The sequence below is a fragment of the Misgurnus anguillicaudatus genome, chromosome 21, assembly GCF_027580225.2.
Source record: "Misgurnus anguillicaudatus chromosome 21, ASM2758022v2, whole genome shotgun sequence".
Taxonomy (NCBI): domain Eukaryota; kingdom Metazoa; phylum Chordata; class Actinopteri; order Cypriniformes; family Cobitidae; genus Misgurnus; species Misgurnus anguillicaudatus.
The window spans coordinates 1,294,027-1,316,700 of NC_073357.2; the positions used below are offsets into that span (position 1 = coordinate 1,294,027).

The 22,674-nt window shown below is 39.8% G+C and overlaps 1 pseudogene; it reads left to right on the forward strand.

Annotated features, from left to right (window-relative positions):
• Positions 1-2,430: 2,430 nt before the first annotated feature.
• On the forward strand, positions 2,431-21,206 carry LOC141353264 (uncharacterized; annotated as a pseudogene).
• Positions 21,207-22,674: the final 1,468 nt, after the last annotated feature.

The window sequence follows — 22,674 nt, forward strand, 5'->3', positions numbered from 1 at the left end:
TTTGCTTGTGACCTCAATTGCTACAAGAAAGAATGTCAGGGTAAAGTAAATGTACTTATTGAATAAGATGCTTAATAAGAATAAGAACACATTGGCCGTGACATGAAATGTCAATGCATCGGCACAATGAACAATAGATACAGCTCATTTAAAGGTGCTGTAGAATGTAAAACTGTATTTACAAGGTATATATTGATAAATTGAGTTCTGTTTATGGTAATGACATATCATGAGCCTCAAACATGATTGTCTCCTTCTTCTTATGTAAACCTCATGCATGCAAAAGACCACTGGGAAACAGACCAATCTCAACATAACACTGGCTGTGACGTTGCAGTCCAGATGTAAGACCCCCAACATTAAATTAATTAAAATGTTTTAACAATGCTAAAAACAAATTTGTGACTGCTGAATTAGCGCTATATGCTAGTTAATGCTATATGCTATATGCTATATGCTCATGCTATATGCTAGCATTTAGCCTAAAGTTCTACTATTGCCGTTACAGTTTAGTTATGCAGGTCCATACTGAAAAAACACACCACTCAGAAACATCCATTAACAATCTCCAAACAATTGATTATTCCTCAAAATCTGTATCTTCATCTGATACAGACTCAAACATAAGATCTGTTTACACACAAACAGAGCTACTGAAGGAGAAACAGCCAATCAGAGCAGAGCTCAACATTATTATTCATGACCCTTTCAAATAAGATAATAATAGACCATTTCATTTTAAAGGTAAATCCTATAGTGTGTCATGACTTCTAGGTGATCGGTGGTTGTGGGTATGTGTTTGTTTATTTACCTGTTGGTGACGGTTTCTCATGTGTTCACTCTCCTCGCCCGCTCGTTCCGGTAATTGTTCACCGGTGGTGTCTCGTTAATGTTTCCCTTTATATAGCACGTCGTCCTGTCTCTCGTCGCACGCTCATTGTTTCTGGTCCCAGTCTTGCTGCCTTGCCTTGTCTTGTCAGAAGTTTCTGTGTTCTCTCTGTCATCTATCCCAGGATTGGTTTTCGGTGTCCAAAGGCTCGTCTTTGCCCGGAGTTCTCACGCTTACATGAACTTGAACTCTATTGAACTCAGACTGTTTCCCGAATCAGCTGGTTTGCCTCGCTTTTAGGCAGTACACCAGTTGAATCTGGGTTTCTACGACTACCATCATCTGCCGCGAGAGGATTTCTTCCCGGTCCGTGACCTGTGTGGATTATTTATTTTCCGTGAGTGGATTATTCCCGGTCTATGACCAAAGTGGATTATACATCTTCCAAGCCCACCTTTCGCCCACCTTCAGTCGAGTGTGAGTCATACCGTCTGTTGTGTGGTGTGATCGTGCTGTGTGCCATCGGCTGCGTTTGCAGATTACTCTCCCATCAAGATCAGAACGGATTACTTATCCTCAGTTTTCGGCTCACTCTTTCCTCCAGTTGTGTGTGCTTCATACCTGCTGGAGTGATACCATCTAGAGTCAGCTGGTGGTGGTCGTCGTGTGTGGTCTCCTGTGAACTGACTTTTTGCTCTGCCTTTTCTCCTCTCTCCAATTTTCTAAATAAACATTGTGAACTTGCAATTGACTCCGAGACTTTGTCTGACAGAATGAGCGTGCCACCTCATGGAGTCAGCGAGTTTGGAGGGTTCAGATCCGGTGCAGGACGTCCTCTATCAATAGGAGACGATCATTGAACAGCATTTTTCAATGTTGAAGATCAAATTTTATCTGTTAAAGGACTCGCAGTCGCCAGTCATTTCAGGACATGACTGGCTATCCAAACATAACCCTCACGTTGATTGGCAGAACAATGTTGTGTTATCTTGGAAGTCTTCGTGTTATGTTTCTTGTCTTGGTCCTGCTCCTTCTCCTGTCATTTGTTCTGTCTCTCAGGTTCCTGCTGCCGATCTCTCGGGGGTCCCGGCGGACTACTCTGATCTGCACCAGGTATTCAGTAAAGCTCGGGCCACTTCTCTGCCTCCTCACCGGTCATATGATTGTGAGATCAAACTCCTTCTTAACAATTCTCTGCCTAAGGGTCGTATTTTTTCCCTATCTAAACCAGAGAGAGAGGCTATGGATGAGTACATTAGTGAAGCTTTAAAAGCCGGTCTCATTTGCCGCTCCTCGTCTCCAGCTGGCACTGGATTTTTCTTTGTTAAAAAGAAAGACGGTCTCTTCGTCCGTGCATTGATTATCGAGGGCTGAATGACACTACGGTTAAAAACAAGTACCCCTTGCCTTTAATGTCATCAGCGTTTGAGTTGTTACAGGGAGCGAGCATTTTCACCAAGCTAGATCTGCGTAATGCTTATCACTTGGTACGTATTAGAGAGGGCGATGAGTGGAAGACAGCATTTAATACACCATCGGGACACTGGGAATATTCCGTTTTACTGTTCGGTCTTTGTAACGCTCCGGCTGTCTTCCAAACCATGGTTAATGAAGTGCTGGGTGACATGATTAACAAATTTGTCTTTGTGTATCTCGATGATATTCTCATCTTTTCTCCCTCCATGCAGATACACACTCAGCATGTTCACCTGGTTTTGCAACGGCTTTTAGAGAATCAGCTTTTCGTTAAGGCGGAGAGGTGTGAGTTCCACAAGGAGTCGGTTTCGTTTCTGGGTTTTGTTATTGCCGAGGGAGAGATTCGTCCCGATCCCGCTAAAGTTAAAACGGTTGCCGATTGGCCAGTACCCGACACTCGTAAGGAGCTTCAGCGATTTCTGGGTTTCGCTAATTTTTACCGGCGTTTCATCAGAAACTTTGGTCAGATCGCTAAACCTCTTACCGCTCTCACTTCCTCTAACGTGTGTTTCCATTGGAATAAGGAAGCTCAGGAAGCCTTTGATGATTTTAAGTCCCGTTTCATCTCTGCGCCTGTTCTTTCTATTCCCGATCCGGATAAACAATTTATAGTGGAGGTTAGGGCTGGGCGATTAATCGAAATCGAACCGCAATCGCGATGTGCAACGTTGCGGTTAGCAAATCGCGAAAGGATGCGATATGACGCGATTTGAGAAATATGCAGAGAGGCTTTGTGACAGTCTAACCAATTGAGCAAGTATGTCTGTGCTTTCTCCGTGAGAGACACGTCAACCAAAACAGCGCTTCTCCTAAAATGACGAAGGGTTTCAATTTAAAGCATGCGCGCAGCCTGTGTCTCTCAATGCTTGTTAAATACTCCCGCCTGTTTCCGCATTGCAAGACTTTGCGCGCACGTCTTCCACAACAGACAAGGTGTTTAAACTTGACGCACATGCGCAGCCTGTGTCTCTATGCTTATTAAATACTCACGCCTGTCTCCGCAAGTCCGCATCGCAAGACTTCACGCCCGCGTCTCTCAAAACGGATGATGTGTTTTACACACACACACGCCCAACAATGCTTACAAGCCTGGCTCCTTATTTAAAACAAACTGAAATACCATTTAACTTGGTTGCTAATGTCACTTGAATGAAATGACATGACATGCATTTGGATTTTATATTCATTTTAAAAATCCCGAATGTAGCTATTTAATATTTTGATAGTTATGAAGTTGAGTATTACAGTTCTTTGTTTACCAAAAAACAAACATGCATTCAAATCTTTCCAGTAAAACTCAGTCACCCATTTAAATATTTTAACTTGTTGTTAAAGTTGCAGCTATAGACCTTTTGCGAGTCGACGTCACAATTACGTCACGCGCGCATGTGGTGGCAGAAAAACAGTGGAAATGAATGAGGCACGAGTGAAACGAACAATATAACTCACTAGAAAATGTCTTGTTGTGCTGTTGAGTGTCAGAATAGGTATGCAAAAATAGATGACCTTCATTTTTATATTATACCGTCGTCGAAGACACCATTTGAAGATAAACGTAGGTGTTTATGGTTGCAATAAGCCCTCAACCGGACAAAGTGATGAAATCATCTGGAAATCTATTAATAATTAGAATAGAAAATAATAAGAGAAGATATCCGGTGTTTTGTCGAGGTCTGTTCCATCTATGTGTCTCTTATAGCGTTTTCAGCACGTTACGTGATTTAGAAAGATTAAAGATTTGAATGAGTTCATAATATAAATAATATTACCATTTATTAAAGTTTTCATACTTTTTCGTTTTCTATTACTTCTTTTTACCTTCTATCTTAGCCTATGTCTTCTTCCTGTTTGTTCTAAATTATGATGGTTACTAATAAATATATAAAACACACACACACACACACACACACACACACACACACACACACACACACACACACACGATGTAAAGTGTTAATAATATATAAACAGGCCTATACAAATTAATTTGTATGTAAACATAATATTTTTAGAACAAACACGTAGGCTATAAATATAAGGAAGAAATTGAAAACAGGAAATGATGAAATATTTAATAAATGATATTATACAGAATACATGATGGTATTGCTCTTATAAGTACTTCAGCGATTCATACTGTAAAAATAATTGATTTACCAATAAAGAACAATACATATACATTACATACATGCACACAATTAGTAGCCAAACCATTTAAACTTTTAATTTATTTAAAAAATAAACGTAACTTGGTGAAACGTTATAAGAAACATTACACTTAAGAGACATATAGGGGAAACAGACTTCTACAGAACACCGGAACCATAAAAATCACAGTTTAACGATAAAACACTTCACACAGCTATTGAGAAGCATTCACTTTCTGCCACCAGTTGGGCTCCGCCCACAAAAAACGTCATCCCTGTTTGCAAACACGCAAAAGGCCTATAATGAACCCACTTATTTAAATACTGTTACAGTGTTAGTCCAAGCTAAATACCATTTTACATTTCATACAATAAGAAGTGTTAATTATATTCTTAATTTCTTTGTTTTTGTTTCCTTATTTTCACAAAAAACAAACAAAACAAAAACAGAAGAATACAGTTAAATCACCAGACCCATAAGCACTATCAGTAAGATCTAACCATCTAAAGAGGCAGATGCACATTGCATCTGCTACAAAATTTAATCGCAAATCGAATCGCAATTCCTGGCAGAAAAAGCGCAATTAGATTTTTTCCCTGAATCGCACAGCCCTAGTGGAGGTGGATGCATCTGATGTCGGAGTAGGCGCCGTTTTATCTCAGCGATGGTCTGTTGATGGGAAAGTGCATCCATGCGCTTTTTTCTCTCACCGGTTAAATCCAGCTGAGCGAAATTACGACATAGGCAATCGGGAGCTGCTGGCGATTAGACTCGCACTGGGTGAGTGGCGTCACTGGCTGGAGGGAACCTCGGAACCCTTTCTGGTCTGGACGGATCATAAGAATCTGTTCGGCCAGAAGACTAACATCTAGACAGGCTCGTTGGGCACTTTTCTTTGATTGTTTTAACTTCACCCTCTCGTACCGGCCTGGCTCTAAGAATACGAAACCTGACGCTCTCTCCCATCTGTTCGAGAAATCTGAGTTGGAGCGGACCGAAACCATCCTTCCGGAGGGGAGGGTGGTCGGTGCCCTTGTGTGGGGAATCAAACAGCGGGTGAGAGAGGCCGGTCGGGAGGGGGAAGTTCCGGAGGGGTCTGTGGGTTCCTGAGCGGTTATGTTCCGATGTCATCCGGTGGGGTCACGAATCCAAATTTGTCGGCCATCCAGGAATTCGGAGAACGTTGGCTGCCGTCCGTCAACGCTTTTGGTGGTCTTCCATGACTACGGACATCAGACAGTTTGTATTAGCCTGTTCAGTCTGTGCTCGTAATAAAGCATCTAATTTGCCTCCCGCTGGTCTGCTTAAATCTTTGTCCGTGCCCTCCCGCCCCTGGTCTCATATAGCCCTTGATTTTGTCACCAGCTTACCGGCATCTAATGGTATCACTGTTATTCTGACTGTGGTGGATCGCTTCTCTAAAGCGGTTCATTTTATTCCCTTACCTAAACTTCCTTCTGCCCAAGAGATGGCTCAGGTGCTGATCAATCAGGTCTTTCGGTTACATGGTATTCCAACTGACGTAGTATCAGATAGGGGTCCTCAGTTCGTCTCTCCTTTTTGGCAGGAATTTTGTAGACAAATTGGTGCCACGGCCAGTTTGTCCTCTGGTTATCACCCGCAGACCAATGGGCAATGTGAACGGGCTAATCAGGATCTCGGTCGAACGCTTCGCTGTCTGTCGTCACAATATCCGAATTCTTGGTGTGAGCAGCTTCCGTGGGTTGAGTATTCTCATAATTCTCTTCCCGTAGCGTCTACTAATATGTCCCCGTTTGAATGATCTGTCGGTTATCAACCTCCTCTTTTCCCGTCACAGGAGCCCGATGCAGCGGTTCCGTCTGCTTTAGCTTTCGTGCGCAGGTGCAGACGCACTTGGAGGAGAGCTAAAACTCTGTTATTATCTAATTCCAGACGAACCAAAGCTGTGGCTGACCGTCACCTGTGACCTCCACCCCGTTATGTTTGTGAACAAAAGGTATGGCTTTCTACCAAGGATCTGTCTCTCCGTGAGCCCTCTCGTAAGCTGGCTCCGAGATTCATTGGGCCATACAGTATTTCTAAGGTCATTAATCCGGTAACGGTAAAGCTTAAGTTACCTCTGTCTCTTGGTCGGGTTCACCCTGTTTTTCATGTATCCAAGGTTAAGCCTGTGATTTTTGCCCGTAATAATTCCCCCGTCTCTGCCCCTAACCCCCCGCCCCTCGTCTAGTGGATGGTGCCCCTGTCTATACTGTTTGGAGGTTGCTAGACTCTCATCGCAGGGGCAGAGGTTTTCAGTATTTAGTGGATTGGGAAGGATACGGTCCGGATGAGAGGTGTTGGGTTCCGGCTCGGGAAATACTGGATCCTGGACTGATTGAGGACCTCCGTCGGCGACAGGGTGAGTCTCATGGTCTGTCTGGTGCCGGCCTTGGGGGGGAGGCTACTGTCATGACTACTGTCCCGGTCTATGACCAAAGTGGATTATACATCTTCCAAGCCTGCCTTTCGCCCACCTTCAGTCGTGTGTGAGTCATACCGTCTGTTGTGTGGTGTGATCGTGCTGTGTGCCATCGGCTGCGTTTGCGGATTACTCTCCCATCAAGATCAGAACGGATTACTTGTCCTCAGTTTTCGGCTCACTCTTTCCTCCAGTTGTGTGTGCTTCATACCTGCTGGAGTGATACCATCTAGAGTGAGCCGGCGGTGGTCTTTGTGTGTGGTCTCCTGTGAACTGACTTTTTGCTCTGCCTTTTCTCCTCTCTCCAATTTTCTAAATAAACATTGTGAACTTGCAATTGACTCCGAGACTTTGTCTGAAAGAGTGTTGTAAATGGACATGGAAAACTGACTCTGGATCATTTTTGCACTTAATAAAGACACAAACCTTCTGTGTAGATATCAGAGAACAATGTAACAGATTATTAACATGCATTCTTTGGCACCTTTGTAAGGGTGGATTCATTAAAGTGGTTCAGGCTGTAGGATATGGAGTAATTTTAGTCTCATGAATATTCATACGTACGACTAGCATAAAACATGCATAAAACCCAATTCACGTGCATAAATTGTATATATTCACAATGTGCATGACTTTTTGTTTAAATCAGAAATATATCATTCTGTCTGTAAATGAACATAGATTTATTATTTTATATTTTATATTTCATTTCAACTGCCAACCTTAACTATCTTCTAGAACTTGAGTTGCAGGCAAATCTTGACACAGATTTGTACATATTTGTTTACATTTGCACAGGGTACTTGACTTGTTTGTGTATGTGTTTTACAAAATTTGTGTACTCATGGCCGTAGCCATGTTCCAGGGTGGGGTGTTAAGAGTTAACAAATGCTATCCCAGGTGAAAAAAAGTGCACTTAAATAAAATACACTTTTTAAGTACACTTAGTAAATGTACTATTTTCGTGCACTCATTTTGTGGCTTAGCTATATATCACATTTGTTTTTGGTACTTCTTAAAATTAAGTTAAGAACATCTAAGTGTTATTTTGAGAGATCATTTATTTCAATAATTACCAATAATCTAGTTGGTACTGGTGTTTTTACTTTTTCAGGTAAACTGAAGTACTGCTCAAGTAGAACTTTACTTTTGATAAGTACATTTTAGCATAACTTACAAATGTACTTGCTAGTATTTAAGTGGTTTAAGATGGTTTACATTGAAGCATACTTTATTTTTACCTGGGATTTAAAATATTCTGTCTTAACCTTTTTACACTTCGGGTACACCCTCTCTGTTTTGGGGGATGGACTGAGACTGCTAGATTTATTTATTACTTTTTCATGCAAAAATGTTTATTTTTGTAATCATTTGAATAAGCAATATTATATTTATATAACAAAAACGTTACAAGATTTTAAACAAGAACTTGTTTAGTGCTCTTATTGTTTTCTGCATGACTTTGTTAAAGGTTAACTTCTAAATTAAATTAAATAACAGAATTCTTAATGCTTAAGTTTTGTTGAGATTAGCTTTACCGTTTTACGCTACGTGTTTTAACATATTCGACATATTTTATTTTAACCCAATTCTTCTTCATCTTTGTACCAGAGTTATTTTCTGTTTTTCGATAGTGTTGTTGATACAGTTGATACTCTTACAGACACAATTATGATGATTACTGCTTTTATCTTACCAAATGTAGTATCAGCTCGCGCTGAATGATGCGTCTTATTTGATAACTTTCAGTTTCCATGTTGCCAGATATTAGTACGAAAAACAAGCAAAAAACAAAGTTCGTCCAAACCTTGTATTTCAGAAATAAATCAGAGAAATTGCTAATACTAACCTACACCTAACAATCACTTTATATAATGTCAAAGTGTCACATTAATTGCTAAAACACTACGTCTAAAGAGGATTTTTAACAATGGGCAATCTGGCAACACTGCAAATTACCCGTGCCATCGCAGCTTAAGCCAATCTTCGTCATTTTACACTAAACTATACAGTAAACTGTCCAAACTTAATTATATATGCGGATTCGTTTTGAAAAACTAATTAGTCATTCAGAGAACTTCAAATTGTATTTTTTTATATGAACAAATTACAGAGGTCCAGACCTCTGTGACCTCATCGCTGGCTACGGCCATAAAGGCTCTCTACTATAGAGAGACAAAATTTCAGTTCAGCTGTATAATGACAAACGTCCCGTTTATAGGCGCATATTACTAATGCGCTCTTTAAATAACAAAACACATATTCTGCCATTGACTTTAGACTTTAGAGCAGGTTTAAGTTGGTCAATGGTGTAGTCTACTTTAGTTGCCTCAAAATAGCAATGCGCCAACAATGCGCCTGAACACACCTCGTTTTCAGACCAGAACGTCCATGGGCGCAAAAGGGGGTGCAAATGCATTTGCTATTTAAACAACGTGGCGCTAAACGTGAAAATGATAATTGTGCAGGGTGGAAACTAACAAAAGACACTTGCGTTGCGTCGGGTGTAAGATGCCCCTAAGTATGTTAATCCTGAAATGAGGGAAACTCTGGGTTTTCCGTTTCAGAATTGGAGGTATGTTAGTCCTCTGGGGCCGACCATTTTGGGACACTGGCAGAGGTTCTGACATGCTCTTACATTTGGTCTTTTTTCAGGTGCTTTGAACATATTAATGCCTTATATCACATAACACTGTATTCAGCACAAACTGTGCTAAAATAATATGCAAGTAACATGTGTGTACATGTTTGTAATGTAAGGATATTATTTTTATGCATGGTTAGTAAAAATAAAAACAATAAAAGTTGCTGAAATAAGGCCAAGGGACATATGCTAAACATTTGTTCATAAACAAAAAAGTACTGGATATTGTAGAGTTAAGAATTTGCTACAAAAAGATGTAAAAACATTTGACCCACTCAATACATTAATTTATCCTTTGTAAGACACTTTTTCTTGTATAAAGGCAATATGCAATGGAGGATCAATGGTCATTAAAATTGATGTCATTCACACCTGGATATAAAGATCCAACTCAATGAGTTGTACTAGAATGAATTTGAGGAGACTTAAAGAGAAAATGTTTTGTTTAGTTTTAGTTTAATTTTTATTTATATAGCACTATATTTCAACAGATGTTGACCATGGTGCTGAACATAGCCAATAAAAAAAATAAATACATAAAAAACCACACACAGAACATATAAAACATAACACCAAAAATTTACAAAGTCAGACAATAACACATTACGTGCTCATTGATTGTACGCTTTCTGTAGTAGGTATCGTTTTAGAGTTTTTTTAAAACAAGACACATGGGTAATTTCCCTTATATGTAGCGGTACACTGTTCCACAATTTGGGCCCGGCCACAGCAAAAGCTCGGTCTCCCTTTGTTTTTAGCCGCGTTCTGGGAACCCTCAACAGATTTAGGGTAGAAGATCTTAGGCATCTAGATGGTGCATTTATACATAAGAGCTCAGAGAGATATACAGGGGCTAGCCCATTAAGAGCTTTAAAGACAAAAAGCAAAACTTTGTACTCTATTCTGTATTTTACCGGTAACCAATTCAAGGAGAATAGGACAGGTGTAATGTTTTGCTTGTAGTTTAATAACCAAAAAGTGTACGATAAAATCTAAATAAGAAGTATCAAATGTAAAATTTTAGCAGACAACTTTGTGTCAGTTTGGAAACAGTTCCTGAAGAGTGAACATCACATGAGTAAGTAGGTAAGTTTATTTCTATAGCACCTTTCGAGAGCAGTGTCACAAAGTGCTTTACAGCATAAATACAGAAATATACACATACACAGTACCATTAGACTAAAACAAAAACAAACAACAACAACAAAAAAAAGGATAAAAAACCAAGCGATTACACGAATGCCACTTTAAATAGATATGTTTTTAACTGCATTTTAAAATTGACCACTGAATTTATTGATCTTAAGTCCAGCAGAAGAGTGTTCCATAGCTTAGGAGCCGCAACTTCAAATGCACAGTCACCTTTAGTCTTTAGTCTAGTACGTGGAACCGCTAGCCGGGCTGAATTGCTTGATCTCAGATTCCTGCTGGGAATATGAAGTTGCAACATGTCCTTTATATATGCAGGAGCTTGCCCATGTAAAGCCCTAAATACTAACACCAAGATTTTATATTGAATTTTGAACTTCACAGGGAGCCAGTGTAGCGTCATTAAAATTTGAGTTGCTGAAGACCTTTTCGGGGACTCTGTTAAGAGTCTAACAGCCGCATTTTGTACCCCTTGTAGATGTTTCAAGGATGAACTATTTAAACAAGTAAAAAGAAAGTTGCAATAGTCAATACGAGAGGAACTGAAAGTGTGAATAATTAATTCCAACTCCACAGTACCCAGCAAGCAATTTTGCGGCTAATAGACGTCTAGTAGGCGTCTAAACACCCCTCTGACGTCTACGCTAAAACAAGGCTAATTTTGGGCTGTCAGTGAAAATCTAGTAGACGTCTATCATAGCCCAAGAATAGACTAGTCATCAAATAGACGGCTACTAAACGTCTACATATATACGTCTAATAGACGGTGAATGTGGGTCTAGGCTAATAAAAGGCTAATTTTGGGCTGTCAGTGAAATTCTAATAGACGTCTATCATAGCCCAAGAATAGACTAGCCGTTAAATAGACGGCTATTAAATGACTACATGTGTGTGTCTAATAAACAGCAAAAGAATGGCTAAAGAATTATTTTTAATCCATTAAAAAAGGTTCTCATAAACATGCAATCATGCAATTTATTACAAAAAATATTGTTAATACAATAGAAATTCAGATAAGACAAAATGAAGAAAAACTACTGTTAACAAAAAGAATAAAAACAGTAACAAAATAAAAGCATATATAACAAAATACAATTTTAAAAATGAAATAACATCTAAACATTAACAAACTATCTTCAGTTCACTTCAACTTATTAATTGTACTAATTTCTATACACCACGTCCTCCCTGGTGCCTGTTTGAAATGCCCCCCATTGCATCCTTCACTTCCAGTTCTGTTGCTGGGACGTTGTTCAACACAGCATCTGCCAAATATGAAAAGAATGCATGAGACAAGTATTTTTGCTTTATGTTAAATGTGATCGTCATTCTCTTTTGAAAAAGTCATATATAAATATTGACAGCTCAACAGTAATCATACCATTATCATTACTACAAACACAAGTGCATGTTTCTCTGCGTGTGTTTAATTACATTTTGGAACTAGCAAAAGAGGCTTCAAGGCAGAGTATCTGATTTTGATCCAGAAACATTTTAGTTATGCTGGTTGAAAGTCTCCTCAAGTCTTGATAGCAATCACTATGTTAAGTATTTTTATATGTGTCATCTGTAAAAGGCGTAGGACCAAAAAACGTTTAACAAATTATTGAACCCCGACCGAATGCAATAATTGGGCGTGGGCATGGGCCAGTTACTGGTTTCAAGTTATACAGAGATTTTCAGAGTTAAGGTTTTAAAAACCACAAAAATTTTCTGTGATACCGTTTTCAATGTATGAACTGTGTTAACACAAAATGAATTAAATCATGTAATTGAATTCATGTTTACATTTACAATTGAAAGAATATTATCATTTAAAGGCTTTATTTTTACCTGGCATAAACGTTTTATGTTGGTTAAAAAATAAAATGTATTGTGTCCAGTTGAAAAGTTGATGTTTTAATACGCAGACATTTGAAAATAACACATTTCAGTGTCATAACGGCAATACCACAACACAGTGGTATTTTTGCTTACGGTTATCATACTGCCAGAATCTCATTCCGCCCCATGCCTAATTGGACGCATTAAATTTGTGCCCCTCTTCTTGTGAACGTGTTTTGCACCCTGTTCACGCTCTGTAAAAATAGGGAGAATCAAATAAAATTTCCTGCTGAATTGACACAGGAGCTACAAAACGAAAGACATTTTGAAACAACAAAAAAACATCTGGATGAGCAAAGAGCAAAAACCCAAATTAACATTGGTAACTTCACTGCTTTTCTGCAAGATGGAAACAGCTACAGGTCTGAAAGGGTCGTTGAAGTGTTTCTTTTGGAAAGGTAGGTATGCAGTGTGATTCTATTTTGATGGATTCAGATTGTATTTTAATGAAACGTGTTGCTTATGTAGTTTGTGTTCCTTTACGAATTAGTGTAATGATATTTATCTTTTCAAATTTCTAAACGTGCTGCATTTAATTCGAATTAAAACAGTTGTTCATGTTGGTTATTTTGGTAATGTTATTCACTTTGTCAGTCTTACTGGTGGTTAATGAGATAGGAGTGTGCTTCTGGTCGGTGCATGTAGGCTAAAGTTAGTATTTTTCAAAATCAAATACCCTGCCCTTTAAGATGCCAAGCATAAAATATTCACATTACAATCTTATGGACATAAAACCTGTCAAATGTCTAAAAATAAAACATCTAAACAATATCATATGGGTGAGTTAACTGTTGTATCGGCAAAGAGTAATTTAATCTGGGGCTTTTAATGATTAGAAAATATGAAGGCAGTACCGGACTGTCGTCAATTACTCCTCACATAGCCTAATGCCATATTAAAAGAATTATTTTGTGAAACACCATTCAGCCTAAAAACACATACAAACACACTTAAGGGCGATTTATAGTCGTGCGTAGGTCCTACGGCGTAGCAGCGACGGCGTAGGTTCCGCGTCGGTTTTCATTTATACTTGTATACGATGTGCAAACACACGCGAAACCGCTGGTTGGCAGTAATCACGCGTGTAACCACAGTAGCAGCAGAAGTCGTCACAGAAGAAGAAGCTAAGCAAGTAAACCCACAAACGAAGAAGAAATAGCAACTTGTTGTGTATAATTTGAGAAGACCAGCAATGATGGAAGTAAATAAACAGCGACTTATGTTTCAGTTTGAGTTAAATCACTCCTCAACTTGGCTCATCTTTGTTTTCACCGTCTCAAACGGAAATACCTACGACGCAGTTTTTTTACCTGACGGGAGGGGTTCTGGTGGACCAATCACAGTGCTTACGGTCCGCGTAGAGCCGACGCGCTGTTAGAAATTTTGTGAGGCCGTAGCTACGCCGTAGGACCTACGCACGATTATAAATCGCCCTTTACCTTTAATAACTGAGAACTGATGTTTTTTCAAATGCTTGCTTCTGCAGTGGAGTCGACCACCACCATTCATGTTGAACTTTGAAATTAATGAATTGTGAACTCTAAAATAGAAAAGATAATATTGTTAACAGTTGCACACTGACATATTTTCTGATTTTTTGTGACCACATGAAAGACTGTGTTGACACCACAATGTCTGATTAATATTGCATGTTTATAGAATTTACCTGTCCAGCATTCTTCCGGCACGGTCTCTCAAGTTTCTCCCTCCAGTTTCACACAGCTTTGACACCTGAGTAGCACATGCCTATGTCAGTAATTGTACAGTATTGTATGCTTCAGTGTACAAGTGTTTACCAACCTTAAAGCGTAACTAAACCCTAAACCAACTTTTTTTAGTTAATGACCTGTAAGAATGGGGCTTTATTAGTGCTGTTCATTGATTTTAGTAAGTTTTTTGACATTTTGATATAAAGTGTTTCAATACTGCAATATATGGGTTAAAAACGTCTGAGTGCTGCCCTCTTCAGGTTGCACGGTGGCTACTGCAGTTGAATTTTCCTATTGGATGGTGGGTCCAAAAAATGACTTGTGACGTAAGCAGGTTCAAGCTCACCACGCCCTTGTTACGATCTCACACCACACACTTAGTTCGTCCCCTATATCTCCTCAGCATCTGCCCACTTTTCTTGCATTTTTCAAATATTGCCAGTGGGTGGAGTCAGGCTCTGACCAGGGGTTTAGTTACGCTTTAAAGGTTAATGCCCGGTGACCTGCAAGTTTTCCCTCACTAACACAATAAAACTCTTTTTTCCAACAGACTGTAGGCCTGTAAGTTAAATCCATATGGAGAAATAGCTTTCCCCCACAATCTATCTCTGCATGCATAATTGTAAAGCGCAACTGCCTACATTACTATAGCAACACAGTAATAACTTAGCTAAGTTACTGCTGTTACTAAAAAGCAGCCTACAAATAACTCATGTTAATCTTCAGTGTAACGTTACATAGACTCATTTACCTCCACTTTATTACATTGTGTTCAGGTTGCACTGTTTAGGTTTTATAAAACATGGGTTACTTAATCCAATTTATAATCCAACAGTTATACTGTTAAGTTACCCGCAAGAATGTCACGATTCCTACAACAAATAAAGTAAATAAATTTTAAACACATGTAAAATAAAATAATCAAAACCACTTACAAGACCAAACGAGTATGGTAGATTGCTTTTCTCTTGGCTGCTCGCTGATGTTGTTGATTTTCAAACAGCGGAAATCTTTCTCGCGAGATTTGGCCTCGTGTTTGTGTACTGCTGCCATCTAGTTGTAACTGGATTTTGTTTATCTTTGAAATACGGTCAAATAATGAATGTTATGCGTGACAGCAGATATTCAGATAAGATAAATAAAACCAAACATCTTGAATTCACTGGTGTCTTTGCATGCCTGATGAAATATCATACATCTTGCAAGTTATTTTGGCAAATTTTTTTTATTACATTTCAAGGTTATTCTGGGCTAAACATGGTTTGTTCGTAGTCGGTCTATTTATGAGCTAAATAGTGGCTATGTACGACGGTGCATAAAACACTTTAAAGAAATTAAACAAACCTTGTAATCGCTGTTAACTTTGATTACACAATGAAATACCATACATCTCACAAGTTATTTGGCAAAAACCACATGTAATTAAATTAATGGTTATTTCTGGGCTAAACGTGGGTTATTCGTAGTCGGTCTATTTGTAAGCTAAATAGTGGCTAAGTACAGACGGTGCATAAAACACTTTAAAGAAATGAAACAAAATACCTTAATCGCTTTGAACTTTGTTTACATGATTAAATATCATACATCTCACAAATCATTTTGGCAAAACAACATGTAATTAAATTCATGGTTATTTCTGGGCTAAACGTGGTTTATTCGTAGTCGGTCTATTTATGAGCTAAATTGTGACTACGTACAGACGATGCATAAAACACTTTAAAGAAATGAAACAAAATACCTTGTAATCGCTGTTACTTGCTTACATGATGAAATAGCATACATCTCACAAATTATTTTGTCAAAAACCACATGTAACCAAATTAAAGTTTATTTGGGCTAGAAGTGGGCTAGGCACAGCCCGGCTATTTCCGGGTCGCGTGCACGCGCTGCAGATGTCAGTCAGTCAGCGTGAGGAGATCGCTTTTGAGTCTTGTCGCTCTTAATAACTCTTTAACATTAATCAGGTACCGAACTTTATCTCTCTTAATGACTCTTTTAACATCAAGCAAGTCCTGCAGTCTATTTTCTAAGTCATGCATAAAAGCGAAACCAAAATGAATTGAGACGCATTTTTGTATTAGATTAAGCATTAGGAGAACGGTAACGTTACACCTCTCAGACGTATAAATAAAGATAATTTCAGATGTCCAACGAGCATTTAGAGCATTGGATTTGCCAGACGTCCGATTTGCTTAATGTTCTTATTTCTATGAAAACCTTTTACTCATTTAGACAGGTTCACATTTGCCTGCGTCTCTGTTCATTCAACTATGGGCTGGACCAAGGGTCAAACAGAAATTGCGCGTTGCGTTAATCGCCGTTTATAAAATTAGTGGCGTTAAAATGAATTTGCGTTAACGCGTTATTAACCAATTTCCCGATACGATACGTATCTCGATACAAGAGTCCCAATACGATACGCATCACGATACAAGACTATTTTGAATTACATTTTTGTTCAGAATTTAGTAACATTGTTATTATTATTATTATTATCTGTTTATTGTACATTGAATAAGCAGTGTTGTAACAGTTCTGTTTTTGCCATTCATTTATTAGCTTTTGGGGTAACATAGAACATAGAGTTAGTGTTATGTTTTTTTAAAAGCAGTTTTATAAAGATAGTGCCTTACTCTAGGCATTATATTTGTCTCTCACTTAATTATTCTATATCTATGAATAATAATAGTTTGAAGTAGCTCTGTATCTCTTCTCTAGACGTACACTTTTCACATGCAAATCTTTGACGTGTATCTTCTCAAATGCGTTAGTACTGTTTTATAAGAGAGTGCTAATAATGCCCTTTGCAGTAGTATAGGCTAAGATATCTGCGCTTTCATACTGAAATCATTGATTTTAAATATACTAGCCGTGACATAACCCCTCCCTCTACGAGTGGCTACCAGACACTACACAGGAACAAACACGAAACAAAAATCTGGTAGGGAGGGTCCAAGGGAGGGATGGAGGGCTTGGGGACCCTGGCGAAGCCGGCAGCCGCCGTGACGAAACCAACGGGATGGTGGGCCGGAATGCGCCAGGAGGACCGGAGCGATCGCTCCAAGAACCGAGGCAGACGAATTACCCCCCTCCTGGGAATCGTCGAGGATCAGATGCCCCCCGGAAGTCATCTCCCATCCCCTCGCGGAAACGGAGACCCTCACTCGGTGGCCACCCCGGGGAAATGATCGGGCGTGGTCCGTTCCGGATCCCCCTACGAGCAGGACGGTGGACCTCCGAGGGACCGTCGACGACGACTCAACCATTGGGGGACCGCCTGGGCCGATCCTCCTCCCGCAGGAGTGAGCGATCGCTCACGGTGGTCCCCAAGAGACATCGGGGCTGATGGAGAATGAACCCCGATGTCACTACTCCCCCTCGACGAAATTCTTGGGGGAGCCGCCCTCCGCGAACTTGCTGCGTCCAATAGGGCCGGATTATTCTGTCATGACACAGTAGGAGAGACAGGACGCAAACGCAAAGTTCGAAAATAAATAACATTTAATGATAAAACACGAGGGATAACACGGTGAATACAGTGAACACAGGAACATCCAATACAGGGAACAGACAAGGTAGCAATGACAATAATCCGGCACAGGCTGACAGAACAAAGGCGTATAAATACAAACACAATCAAACATACAACAGGTGGGGTGTGTTGGTGTAATTAGTCCATGAGAGTCCAGGTGAAACGGATAAGTGCGACACACAAAACATGTCACGGACTAGCCGTGACAGAGAGAGAGAGAGGGAGAGAGAGAGAGTACGCGGCTCGTTATGCAGGCACGTGCGCCAGCGAGACAAACACGCAAAGTGAAAGTATACCCCGCTACCTTTAACTCTACGTACTCCACAGGACACATGCGTCCTTTCTATATGCATCACGGATCAACAGCGATTCGTCACGTTACTTTCAAAAGTGCATCCGAATCGATACGGAAGGTGCTGTATCGATGCGCGCATCGTCAGGCGTCCATGACGATGTATCGTCGTATCGATATTTTGAACACAGCACTAATATATATATATATATACACACAAAGTGCCCTGCATAAATATTGGGATATGTTATTATATATGTAAAAATGTATTTCAGTGTATTTCAGGTCCAAATGTAATGGGACAGTTAGCTTAAAAGCGGTTTTATGGACATGAATTGTGTAGATGATGTGTGTTCACAGCCACAGCGTCCAAATTATTTAACAAATACAAAATTAATGTCAATTACAGCTTTTAAATCAACTGTCCCATTACGTTTGGCCCATATAAACGACTGTAATTCCTAAATCCTAAAGACAAATTGGAATTTGTGAATACCCTCTAAATACAGCTCAGAGTATGCACTCTGTCCCAATATAAATGGAGGGATGTGAAAATCAAGACAGCATCTTTCATCCCTTCAAGGTCTGAACTGTCCGCCACGGGCGACTTGAACGCCAAGGTGGGTGTCGACAACACAGACAGGGAACTCATCATGGGCAGGCATGGCGTAGGTACCTGTAACGAGAACGGATATCTGCTTATAGACTTCTGCTCTTTCAACGACCTAGTAATAGGTGGCACTATTTACCCTCACAGAAGGATCCATAAGACCACTTGGACTTCACCTGATGGGAAGACAAAAAATCAGATTGACCACTTCACTATTGATCGAAAGTGGAGACGGAGTATGCTGGACGTCAGAGTAAGGCGCGGCGCTGACGCAGCCTCCGACCATCAGTTGCTGGTAGCAACATTGAGGACCAAGCTGAGATCCTTCCGCGACTCTGCAGGAAGAGCATTCTACAAGTTCAATATACAGCTTATAAAAGACAAAAAGATAGCGGAAGAGTTCAACTGTGAAGTCAGGAACAGGTTTGAGGTGCTGGCAGAGCTGGCCGAAGAGTCAGTAGAGAGTCACTGGACAGAGATAAAGAAGACCTGGAAAGATGCGTGCACCAAAGTTCTGGGGAAGAAAGTGAGGGAGCAGAAGGAGTGGATGTCGAAGGGAACATGGGAGAAGATAGAGAAGAGGAGGGAGCTGAAACAGAAAATCAACAGATGCTGTGATCAACAACAGAAGACAGACCTCAGAATACAGTATTGGGAGGTAAATGGGGAAGTGAAGAAGAGTGCAAGACAGGACAAAAGACAATTTGTACACAACTTGACAGAAGAGGCAGAAAGAGCAGTTAAGCAAAACAACATGAGGAGAGTATACGAAATTACCCGGGCTTTGTCAGGGAAGAGCTTCAACCTGAGCAAGTCAGTCAAAGACAAGCATGGGAGAACCATCACAAGTGATGAGGGGCAAAGAAAAAGATGGAAGGAACATTTTGAAGAAATTCTCAATAGACCACCACCGCAAATAGTTCCTGAAATACCACCAACAGAAGAACCCCTCTGTATCAACACAAATCCACCAACAAAGGGAGAGACCATCAAAGCCATCAAGTCCCTGAAGAATGGCAAGGCACCAGGCGCTGACGGCATCCCCCCAGAAGCCTTAAAGACAGATGCAGTGGCAGCAGCAGAAATGTTGCACCCCCTCCTGGTGAAGATTTGGGAACAGGAGCTAGTGCCGGCCGACTGGAAGCTCGGGTACTTGGTAAAGCTCCCCAAGAAAGGTGATCTTTCCCAGTGCTGCAACTGGCGAGGAATCATGCTGCTGTCCATCCCCAGTAAGGTGCTGACCAGAATCATCCTAGAGAGACTGAAGGAAGCTCTAGATAAGAGGCTCAGAGTAGAACAAGCAGGATTTAGACAAGATCGTTCATGTATAGACCATATCGCCACTTTGCGTATTATTATTGAGCAATCCATCGAATGGCAGACTCCTTTGTACATGACTTTCATAGACTTTGAGAAAGCTTTCGACAGTGTCGACAGGGAGACTATCTGGAAGTTGATGCAGCACTACGGAATCCCGCAAAAGCTCATAAACATCATTCAGCAGCTGTATGAGGACTCATCTTGCCAGATTATCCATAATGGGAGGTTGACAGACCCCTTCGCAGTAAAGACAGGAGTGAGAAAAGGTTGTATGCTCTCACCGACAATTTTTCTGATCGTCATAGATTGGATCATGAGAAGAACTACAGAGGGCAGCAACACCGGCATCCAGTGGACCTTTACCAAACATCTAGAGGACTTGGATTTTGTGGATGACATCGGCCTCCTGTCCCACAAACAGCTGCATGCACAGTCCAAGCTAACGCGGCTAGCGAACGAGGCAGAGAAGACTGGCCTGAAAATTAACATCAAGAAAACAATGGTGATGCGGATGAACAATCGATTACATCAGCCACTGCAACTACAGGGAGAAGCCCTGGTGGAGACCGATCGCTTAGTGTACTTAGGAAGCGTGGTCAACATTGATGGCGGAGCAGATGAAGATGTCAAGAGTCGGATAAGCAAAGCAAGAGTAGCGTTCAATATCCTGCGGCCCATCTGGAACTCCAAGGCCTAATCCCAGCGCAACAAAGTCCACATCTTTAACACCAACGTGAAAGCAGTCCTCCTCTATGGGTCTGAAACATGGCGGGTTTCAAACATCATCACCAACAAGATACAGACATTTGTCAATAAGTGCTTGCGCCACATCCTCAACATCAGGTGGTCTGAGAAGATTTCCAATACAGACCTATGGAACAGAACCAACCAGAACCCAGTCGGTAGGGACATCAAGGAAAGAAAATGGAGGTGGATAGGACACACACTTCGCAAACCAATAGATAACGTCACAAGGCAAGCACTAGACTGGAACCCACAAGGAAAAAGGAAAGTGGGACGGCCCAAACAGACGTGGAGAAGGTCAGTCGAGTGCGAAATAAAGGAGGCCGGGGGGTGACATGGACTCAGCTAAAGAAAACAGCCCAAAACAGAGTGCGTTGGCGTGGTGTTGTTGCAGCCCTATGCTCCATAAGGAGCCCACAGGAATAATGAATGACCTCAAATCAAATAAAAAATTAAGTTTACTTCAAACTCAAAAAGTCAAACTCAGCAACAAGAGAATCAGTTAAGGAGGTTTAGAGAAGTTAGAATGTGTAATGGAAAAACAGGCACACATGTGTACACCAACATTGCAGATGGACATGGGTGCACACTGCACACACACCAAATTCTGTAGTTTATACTGTGGGCTTGAAGTTTTATATGGACATACATTGTCATCTTTTTCTCAAGAGATGTGAAAATCAACACAGCATCTTGCATCCCTTCAAGGTCTGAACTGTCCGCCATCTCTTCAGCGTAATTTCAGTGCAAAGTGCTTTTATGTGGTGTTGCGTTAGATATTCTTTGTGCTGTATGTTTTGACTGCATAATGCCAACCATTTTTGACTAATTAATTACTTTTTTTTACACAAAATATGGACAATCCAATATGGTCGTCACTACCGAACATTTGATGTCACGACCGAAACAAATAATGTTCTGGAAAAATAAAATAGGTTTGGTTATCAGGAAAGATGACATAATTTTATTTAGTTAGATAAAAATTTAAACTAATGAATCCTTGAATTTGAAAACTGTATCAGTGCATGTATCGCAATTACAGAGAAATATTGCTTTCAAAATGCATTTAATTTGATGAACCACTCTTATAGTTTTGTTAAAATAATATTTCTAATCAATATAACCATGACACTGTCTTTAAAAAAAATTAAAAAATATATTTAGAAGGTTAATGTAAAGAAAATCAGAATAGGCTATTAAAAACCTAATTTTTATATCAAATGTTGTTGTGTTTCGGTAGTGACAAATTTTGGGAGAGAGAAAACATTTCGAAACTGTATAAAAACATGCTAGGAAACTAAAGTGTCCAATCAGTAGATTAGTGTTCTTTAGATGTTCTACTATGTTTATGACTACAAAGCTTGCAGGAAAAAACACACACACACACACACATATATATATATATATATATATATATATATATATATATATATATATATATATATATATATATATATATATATATATATATATATATATATATATGTATATATATATATATATATATATATATATAAAATTTTGTATAACAGGAAAATTTATCTTAAATAAAACTGCTCACATAAAACAGACAACACCCTGTTCACCCTGAAACTTTATATAATAATATAAAATTATTGTCATATATACGTAGTGAGGTATTTACTGTATATATTACACCTTTCACATTGTTGGATTAACAGAAGAAATTGTCATTGTATCTGAATTATTGATATCTCTGTTGACATGAGGATTAAAATATGGACGTATCGTTCCATTGAATCTACACTGAGTGAATGTGTAAATATGTGACAGATCGTCCATATTATAAAAGGAGATGAGATCACTCTCATAGTCGACAAACACTCCCACCTTCTGAGGTTTGGTGGAGAGACGCAGATGAACAGGTTTTTCT